At 36.3% G+C, this 10,307-nt stretch overlaps 1 pseudogene; it reads left to right on the top strand.

Moving 5' to 3' along the window:
- The first annotated feature begins 3,951 nt into the window (after positions 1-3,951).
- LOC145625116 (protein FAR1-RELATED SEQUENCE 6-like) lies at positions 3,952-9,824 on the top strand (annotated as a pseudogene).
- The last annotated feature ends 483 nt before the right edge of the window (positions 9,825-10,307 follow it).

Raw genomic sequence — 10,307 nt, forward strand, 5'->3', positions numbered from 1 at the left:
AAAGTCACCCGTTGGGAAACGATCTTCTTTACAAGCTTTGCTCATCTCCTTTGTAGTCCATACTTTTAACCTCGGAAACTCATTCCACTCAAGTGGAATTCTGTTCAGTCTATCAAGATACAACAACTGCTTTTACATAAACAAACATCAACATCAGCTTTATGACTTCTAAATGAATGAAAAAAGGTTTACATTCAGATATTTTAGAGGTGTCAACTTACCGACAGAAATAAAGTACACCCACCACTTCCATGGGCAAAACCATTGTTATAAAACCTTTTAGCAAAGCTTTCCATCGCATGTAATAACTCATCCAAAATGAGAGAGCTCCAGTTATACAGTTTAGTATTGCTTGCAACTGCAACTGCATGAAGATGTTTCTTCTTCATGCGATGACAAGTTGTCGAACTGAGTGTATTCAACATCAGAAACACAAAAAGCTGCCGAAACTCGTCCTCATCGGTACATGGAGCCTCCAAAGCTTCAATCAAAGTCTTCCTTGTTATCCCTTCTGTCCCAGAATTGTAAACGGTGCGGTACTTAATCCACAAACTGTCATCTACCTCCTGATCAACTACCTTCGTTGGTACCGGTCTCCGTCCGTGAGGTAGGCCCAGAACCCAATGCACCTGAATAGGAGAAAAAGGGTAAACCATCCCATCTGTCGTGCGAAGGCACTTCTTATCAACATCTACCCGAGTACACAGCCAGTATGCCAACTGTCGAGGTAACCTCTTTCCTACAACATAAAATAATGTGCCAAAACCCATATCTCTAACTATTCGAGTCTTTGTTTCATCAAATTTGCCTAATACCCTCCCAAATGTCTCAAGAGGGCAATTCACATTCATTGACTGCAAAATAAAGGCAGAATTTCATTAACGTCTCAAATTAATGCTTCAAAACAAAACAACAAATTTCTCAACAAACATACAATCTTCTCGTATTGTTGGAACGTTTCGATCACTTTCCCAGCCTCCTTTAGCCTACCACCTACACTTTTAGAATTATCCTTTTGTAAACAAAAATAATAAGAAACAATCATCAGAATACTTTATACAACTGATATCAATCAAAATGAACTAAATAAAACCACATACAAAGCAAACTCATAAAAATACCGTGTAAACAATCGGATTAATGTCTTTTATCACGCTCTTCGGCTTCACCATCTTAGCCTTCCCCTTGGCCTTCCCCTTGGCCTTTACCTACATTGGTAAACAAAACAAAGATAGATAATCATTGGAAAAACAACATTAGAGTTAGTGTGTCTAAATTTAGGTAAAAGAAACTTTACCCCTCTATGAATTTTACTACTTGCACATTCTTCTTCACTATCATCCACAGAATACGTTTCAGATGAAGGTTCCTCTTCTAAATTAGGATCAAAAGGTGTATCATCACCACCTCTTCTCTCACCTCTCACAACCCTTCTCCCAACACCACCCCAACCTCTACTAAGACTCCCAACAATACCACCTCTCACAACACTACCACCTCTCCAACCTCCTCTCACAGCACTCCCACCTCTCACTCTCACAGCACTCCCACCTCTCACAGCACTACCACCTCTCCCACCTGCAACAAACAACAACAAGAACCAACATGATAATTAGAACAATCATAATTAATTTAGACTAAAAAAACCATTAACTAAAGCTGCCATTACTTTGATCTCAATCATTGCTGAAACCCTAACACAATCATAATCACTACAGCCTAACTTATTAGCTACAGGGAGGAGCAAACCTAACCTCATTCACTTCAGGGCATGCTTAAACATCATAAACAACAACATCAGTGCCATAATTTCAATGATGAGCCAAGAAATGCCATATTAACACCTATTACCTATTAGAATTCTTGTCATTTATATTAATAATACAGTCATATTACAACCACAATTAAAATCTATATTACTTGCTAATAGAATTCTTGTCATTTATATTTTTATAAAATTCTTATTAAAATCTATATTACTTATTACTAATTTAGGAGTAAATACCCTAATTCAAAAATTATCACAAACCTAATCACAAATTATCACGAAACCCTAAATTCTGCTCATTTTTTATTGACATTTCAAGTAAAAAGCAACTAAATTGTTGTATAAAACCGAAATTTAGTACAAACTTAGGTCATACAACAACCTAAATTTAGTACAACTGCAAAAATATCAACAACGAAAACTAAGAACATACAACAACCTAAATTTAAAATTAGGAATTTCAAATTTTTAAAATTTATAAAACATATTAGCTTGAAATTTGGTAACCAAGAAAGTCACATGCAATTGTAACAGTAATTACATAATCATTCAGACTCACCTCGACACCTCATTTTCGTCAACCAATTGCGCACGAAATTCTCTGAAATTTTCTTTCGTCGAAGAACTTTTGATCAAAAATCACTTCCCCCAAGCACAATTCACAAGGTCTTCTTTAGATTTGAAGGACTTCAATTGCTCAACGATATTCAGATTATCAGAGAAGAGATGAGAAAATGAACAGCTTTACAGAGCTCGCTTCAGAGAAGAGAGAGAGTAGAGCAAAGGAAAAGCGGGAATTGAACCAACGGGAAACGGGGGAGGAATATTATATATTAGTATTTTAATACGTATACAACAGTAGCAATACATACATCTTAAGTTGAAGCTCATGCGAAAATACCAAAACACCCTCGTGCTGGGAAATTTAACCCCAGCAAATTGCTGGGCTGAGACCGACTCAAAATCTATATCCTATCAAAAAATTAAATAATAAAATTTTAGATCTAAATTCAAACGAGGTATACAAAAATAAAAATAATAAACTCCTAAAATGATTGTCTTTAACTTCATAATCGGTCACCATCGATCTCTAGCTTCGCCATCACCTTTTGTTGTTTCTAACTGCCATCATGATCTTTTTCCTGTCGAATATCTTTAAGAACTAAACATCATTAGCAAGCTATTGCAAATTTTCATAGAAATTTGTTTTTAAAACTCAACTAAGAACTCTAACCACCAAAATTCAACAAAAAACTAAGAACCCTAACCCCAAAATTCGAGAAAATACAAGAATAAAATTATCCACTAACTAATACTTCGTAGATTAAATTCATTAAAACAAACAGGGAAAATTAAAACGGATTATAACTGAAACTCACCCAAGCATAATGTGGAGTACAAAAACCGCTATCTAAGAATTGCTCCATAAATTTAATCGGAAATGTTTGATGTCGAGTACAAAAAAAAGATAAAACCCACACTTAGATCTAAGAAGTAAATCAAATTTTACTCAAGAAAATATAATGATTATCAAAAGAAACATTAAAAATAAAGGAAAAAATATAAATTACTAACCTGAATTGATGAATCCGGAAATGTGAAGTTATTAAAATGAATTAGCAAAGCAAAAACGTGTTAGCAAAAAATCAAAAAGTCAATGTACAATGAAAACTCAACTTCATTTACACCTTTGAGCACGAGGTTGTTGTTAGCTAAATTTATGGAGGAACGACGCCGAATGGGGTTTGCCGCACCATTTTTAGGTTTATTTGTGAAAAATTGAAGAAATAATGGCAAGAGTATAGATGAAGGGCATGAGGGGAACCTTACAGGAGAGAACCTTAGAGTAGAGAGATAAAGAGCAAGAGAAGGAGGAAGTGAGTACCGGGTACTATAGTGGGAGAAACTATTGCCCCTTACCAGGTATTGGCCCCCCTTGCCCAATACCTGAATAAAAAATTAATATTTTGTAATTAAAAAAAGGCAAAATAAAATAGGGGGGTAAAATTAGAATGGGGTGGGTAAAAAAGAAAAAGGAGGAGAGAGAAGTAACTCACTGCTGAAGCTTCCCGCGGAAAAGGACTCCGGCGCCGGTGTTTGGCGATTTTTGGGGTTAAATCCACCAAATTTTGCAAATTTGGTGTTAAATTCCACCAAAATTCTGCAAATCCACCTAAAATTCCATCCTAAAGTGACGTTTTTGTGCTGAAATTCCACTAAAAATCTGCAAATTATCCACCAAAACTTCCACCTTAAAGTGTTGAATTTTGGCTGAAATTCTACCAAAATTTGGCAAATCCAGCTTAATCTAGTAAGATCCTTGCTGCATTTTGGTATTGATGTTATTTTTTTGTGAAATTTAGGTTGTTAGTTAATCAACTATTGTGTTTTGTTTAGGGAGAATTGTAAATGGAAGTTGGTGAAGCTTCATGTGGAAATGGTGACCACCATCAAGTAGAAGTGTTAGAGTTGGATCCGGTTGAATCGGATGAGGTATGTTATTCCTGTTTGGATTTAGATATTGGAGGGAAAACTTTTGAATGATGTTTTAGTTTTTGGTTGTAATTAATTTGGAAACCCACCTTAATCAAGTAATGTTGTTGTATTTTGTGTTTATTAGTAAGAATGTTTGTTAGTATACCTGAAATTATATGGTTTTGTTCAGTTGATTTTGGTTAGAGTTTTGATTGTTGAATGGAAATGTCTAACCAGTGCATAGTGCATAATGAGTAATATAATGACCAATGCATAATGAGTAGTATAATTAAGCAATTTGTTAGTAGTGATAAAGCTATGGAGTTTAAGGGAAGGACGGAGGAGAATATGTGACCCAACACCTTGATTTTCTAAGGACCTAAAGCTTAAGAAGTATTGTGATTTCAATCAATAATATGATGCATACTTCCCGTAATTATTTCACGGTTAGTTTCGGCATCATGTAATTATTTGATTGTTGATTGTAGATATATTTAGGTGATTAGAATGAATTTTGTGGCTGATTTTCAATGCACTTCTGGAATGTAGCTGCCAAGCTATCCAAGAGAAAACTATCTGTTTCAGTTTACCTAATTTCATGGTTACACTGTTTGGCCGGAATGCTCTTTCCACAATCATGTCAAAACAATTTATGGGATCCTTAAAAAATGAACTTATGTGAAGTTTATGGAACTATGGAATGAATGAAACACGACCAATTAATGTAAAAGATTTCCTGCCTTAAGTTAAGGTGGAGCATTAAGTATTTTTTTTCTTCTGTTGGTGGAACAAGGAATGGATAAGTTGATGGTAGACAGATTTATGTAGTGAAATTTTCTTTTTTCAAAGCTTCTTTGAATGGATTAGTTGTTTTTCAGTATGAAACTAAGCGTTAGGCATTACAAAGTTGTTTTTCAGAAAAAAATTAAGTTATAGTCAGATACAATAAGTGAGAAGTGTATAAAAAATAAATTGTGATAACAATTACTTATATTCAAATTACCACTAAATTAAGTTTAGATAAGTTCTAATAAGATCATATAGTTTATCTAAGTTCATAATAGATAGGAAAAATGTTCAAATCTCAATCAAGTGAATAGAACACAACCTTAGACTTCTCGTGTTCTTGAGCATCTACTTCATGGTGACCAAGCCATGAAGTTGTTAGCTATGTGCAATGTTGGTATGACACTTGAACGCTTCATTGTGGACTGAAATCATGAAACAATTTCAAATGGTCATGAAGTTGTAACCTATGTGGAATGTTGGTATGACTCCTAGAGTCTTCATTGTGGACCTAAATCATGCAAAAATTTCTTGTATACATTGTTTGTACCTTTGGTTAGTTAGTAGCTTCGTGATTTCAATCAATAATATGATGCATACTTCCCATTTTCCCTTAAATGTAAACATACTCTTTGGGGTCTATATTTTTAGAGTAGAATGTTTTTTAGAGCAGAATGTTTTTTAGCTCATGCCGTTGTCTGATCTTGCAAAAACTTTTTCATCAGAACTATCACCATCTTTATTATTCTTTTTTTATTTGTTCTTGTCTGATCTTGTGTTAAATAATTTGCTTACCTGAGCTAGTAAAGGTGAAATTCTCACCAGCCTTACCCTCTTCAGCTTCTAGCTCAAGTAAATTGTATGCTTTAGTACTTAATGGTGGACTTTTTGTGAAATTTAGGCTTCCTCCCTACTGAAGTCAATTATTTTTGCTTTATGTTGGACTTTTTGTGAAATTTAGACATGTTTAGGAAATAATTAATTTGTGTTAAATATGACAGGTTGGGATCATGGGGACCCCAGTTAATGATGTGCTAGGGTCTGCTGTATTTGTGGCTGGTCCAAATGAAGCAACCCCGACTCGGTGTGTTGTGGAGTGTGATGAAGGGGATTATGAAGAGTTACTGGACCATCCAGAAGTGGGTATGGTTTTTAGTACCTGGGAGAATGCTGATAAATTCTTTAGGAAATACGGTAAACAAAGGGGATTTGGTGTATACCGGGCAGCTGGGAATTATAAGATTGAGAATGGTAAAACAGACAAGAATAAGAGAAGGAGCTACATTTGGCGGTGTGAATGTGCATGTAAGACAGACTTACGAAGAAGGGTAAATGGGCAAAGGGTCTATGGCGGTGGTTTATCATTGGATCTAAACAGGAGGAAGACTAAGAAATGTGGCTGTCCTGTGGAAATGAGGGCTGCTTGTAAAGCTGATGGTTCATGGGAAGTGCGGAAGGCAATCATAGAACATAAATTTCACAATCCAACTCCCCGAAAGTCTCGATATATAGCTATGTATCGACAGGATGAACTAACAAATGCAGTTAGGAGGAGGTTGTTCAATGACTGTAGTGATGGGACTCAGGTTACTCAACTTCATCGCAGTTTAGCAAAGGAGCGGGGTGGGGTAGAGAACATGGCCCTTACGGAGAGGGACTTGAGGAATGTATTGGCTCGTGACAAGAAGTTGAAGTTAGAGGGTGGTGATGCAAATGCCATGCTTGCCTATTTTGACAAGATGTGTTCGGATAATCAGAATTTTTTCCACAAGTACCGATTAGATGATGATGGTCGGTTAACCGATGTGATGTGGGTGGATGCTCGTAGTAGGGTAGCGTATGCAGAGTTTGGGGATGTTGTGTGTTTTGACTCTACATATGTTACCAATGAATATGCGCTACCTTTTGCCAACTTTGTAGGTGTAAATCATCACGGACAGACTATTCTTTTGGGATGTGCTCTAGTATCCCATGAGAACACCAATACTTTTGAGTGGGTGTTTGGCAATTGGCTTGATTGCATGGGCGGAAAACAACCCGGTGGTTTCTTGACAGATCAATGTGCAGCAATGCGGAAAGCTTTGAGGAATGTTATGCCTAATTCTAGGCATAGGTGGTGCTTGTGGCATATTGTCAATAAGTTTGGTACGAAGCTCGGGAGCTATGCGAACTACCAGGAATTTCATGATGTGTTGCTTAATGTTATATATGACAGTTTGAGCCAAGATGAGTTTGAGCTTAACTGGACGTTAGTAATGGAGTCTTATGGTCTCGGTTCAGATGAGTGGCTTTCAGGTGATCATCTTAAATCCTCTTTTCTGTTACTAATGATATGTATGGTTTTTTTTTTATTTTTTATTTTTTTTTTTGACGGGGAGGAATGATATGTATGTTAAAAATTAGTAAAAGTGATGGTTAGTATGTGGATGTTAGAGCATAAGTTTACAACTTAATTTAAAAATGCAGCATAAGTTGATATTATGTCAGAAATAGTATACACAGGTATAATTTATGCTTTTTATATAAATATATACTTTAGATTGAAATAAACCTACCCCTAGCCTTAGCCTAGTTCCCCATATGTTAGAGCATAAGTTTATAACTTAATTTATAAATGCAGCAAATTTTGGCAGACTGGTAAACAAGTTAAGGCTTGTTATTTTTTTGTTTTTGTCATAGGTCTGTATGAAGAGAGGCATATGTGGATCCCTGCCTACATGAAACACCTATTTTGGGCAGGGATGAAAACCACTCAGCGTTCAGAAAGCATTAACAGCTTCTTTGACAAGTACGTGAAGAGTGACACGCGTTTGTACCAGTTTGCGGAGAGGTACTGTGATGCCATGGAAAACAGGTCCAATGCGGAGAAAGAAGCTGATGCGAACAGTGCAATGAGATTGAGGCATGTGATAACTGGTTTTGCATTTGAGAAAGCCTTTTAGAAGGTGTACACAGATGCAAAATTCATCGAGGTACAGGAGCAATGCACCAGGCTAATGTACTTGAGCATTGTTGGGAAAAGGGAGGTGTCTAACAATGTTGTTGAACATTTGGTTCAAGATAGGGTTTGGTTCTACGATAAACAACAAAAAAAGGAAATTCCTATGGATAGGAAGAGAGTGTACACTGTAACATTCAACTCTGAAACAAGTGACGCTTCATGTGAATGCAAGCTTTTCGAATCTCATGGAATCATGTGTAGGCATCAGTTTAAGGTGTTTGACGATAATGGGGTTAAGGAAGTCCCTTCAAAATATATATTGAGGCGGTGGCGTAAAGATTTCCATAGGCGTCATACGCGGGTTAAGGTCGCATACCATGATCCCACGAAAACGGAAGAGGTGAAGAGGTATGATAGAATAATGGTGCAGTTTGACAGTGTTTGTCTTAAGGCAGCAACTCGTCCAGAGTATGCTAAAATGGCGTTTGAAGCTATATGCAAGCTGGAAAAATCCTTGGATGCTGCCATCCTAAAGGGTGGTGCTGCAATTCAAAACGAAAAGGAAAGTAATAAGGGTGTTGAAAGTGTTGGTAGTGAAGCTGCCACTATGGAATCTTCCCCTTCGGTGAATATGGATTTAGAAGGGGTGGGTACCGTGCCGCCCTCTGATTTTGCGGGATCGTGTATGGTCAGTTCTGCTTTGGGGTTAGACGATATATCTATTGACCCCGTAGTTAACACTCCAACTCAAGCTATTGTTGTTGCAAATGATGATTCTTCTGTGAATGACAACCTTACCCCAGATGCATCAGTGCAGAAGCCAGTTGGCGATCCAGTGTCTAGGAAAAAAGCACACCGACCGAGGGCTAAGCGTTTCCTTTCATTTGCTGAGAAATGTGCCAAGAAGAATTCATTGCCCACACATAGTGTGCCAAACAATGGGGTATATGGCTAAACTTTTTTGTTTATGTTTTATATACGCTATGAGATATATGCCTAAAATGCAAAAATAATCATCTTCCCCCAACTTCATGGAAGGGTTTGAACCAGGCCAACACTAAGCAACAAAGAAAAATTCTAAAACCAAGTAGCTAGGAGACCACTAGAACAAACTATAAAACAAAAGCTAGCAACAGCACAGATAAACCTTTGAGCATAAACTAGCAGGTAGCATAAACTAGCAGGTAGCATCAGAGCACAGAAAAACCTCTCAGACTTGAGGGATGCTTGCCTTGTCACCAAGAAGCACACCACTTAAATTGATATTACTTTTTTTTTCTTTGTTATATAATAGACCAGAAGCTTTAGAAAATAGGTTTAGAGCATACAGCTATAAAGAAACTTCTGTAATATTTGCTCCAGATAACAACAAATAAATTGCAAACATATGCTGTTTTGATGTTCATTAAAATATGTATGTTTATGGCAGTATGGTTTATAAGTTAGAATTTTTTTTAATCTGTTGAAATTAATTTTTTTTTTTTTTTTTTTGAAAACTCAGGTTGTTCAACCTCAATGTAACGCTCCTAAGCCAAAAAGAAAAAAAGGACGGAAGGCCAAAGATCAGGAACCCGCAACTGTTATGCATGTATGAACTTGATTTGTGAAATATGGAATTATGTTTTTTGTTAATGGTTTTGTCATCTGAAGGGTGTTTTACTCATCACACAGGGGCATTTTCAGGCTTCTCAAGCTGCAGTTCCGACAATGTGGGTAGGTGGAATAGGGTATGGCCCTGCATATGGTGAAGTTGGGTACTTTACGAGGTCTATTCAGTCCTGTCCCGAATGGGTTGCTCGTGATGTTTTGCCGTTCTCAGGAAGCATTATTAGTGGGCCGTCGTACAATAACTAAAAGTGTTGCTGTAGAACCTAATGCAGAAACTAAGTCTTTGATGTAGTAGTGTTTCGTATTATTATGACTTATAAGCAGACTTTTTGAATGAAAATGAATTCACTTATATCATTAACTAATTTAGTTATTTTAATATCAAAACTGTTAATTTGATTAAAAATACAGTTACTTTGAGTTACTTGACTGTTACAACATCAAATATTTAGGTTTGAAAAGGTGAAATTAAAGTTTAAATGAAATTAAATTATGTTATTGCTTTAACTAATACTGTTATAGCATAAGTAAAACTGTTATCGATTTAACTAATACTGTTATAGCTTTAACTAATACTGTTATTGTACTAAATTCATTATAAAAAAAATTATTCCAAAAAGCATTCGAAAAAGCTGACAAAAGCTGAACCGACTCGGACCCTTAACACGATCCGGACCCGAACTGAAATTTGACCAAACCCGTTTTAACCTGTCAAAACAGGAATTAAAC

Source organism: Chenopodium album, chromosome 3 (genome assembly GCF_948465745.1).
Source record: "Chenopodium album chromosome 3, dcCheAlbu1.1, whole genome shotgun sequence".
In the NCBI taxonomy this organism is placed as follows: Eukaryota; Viridiplantae; Streptophyta; class Magnoliopsida; order Caryophyllales; family Amaranthaceae; genus Chenopodium; species Chenopodium album.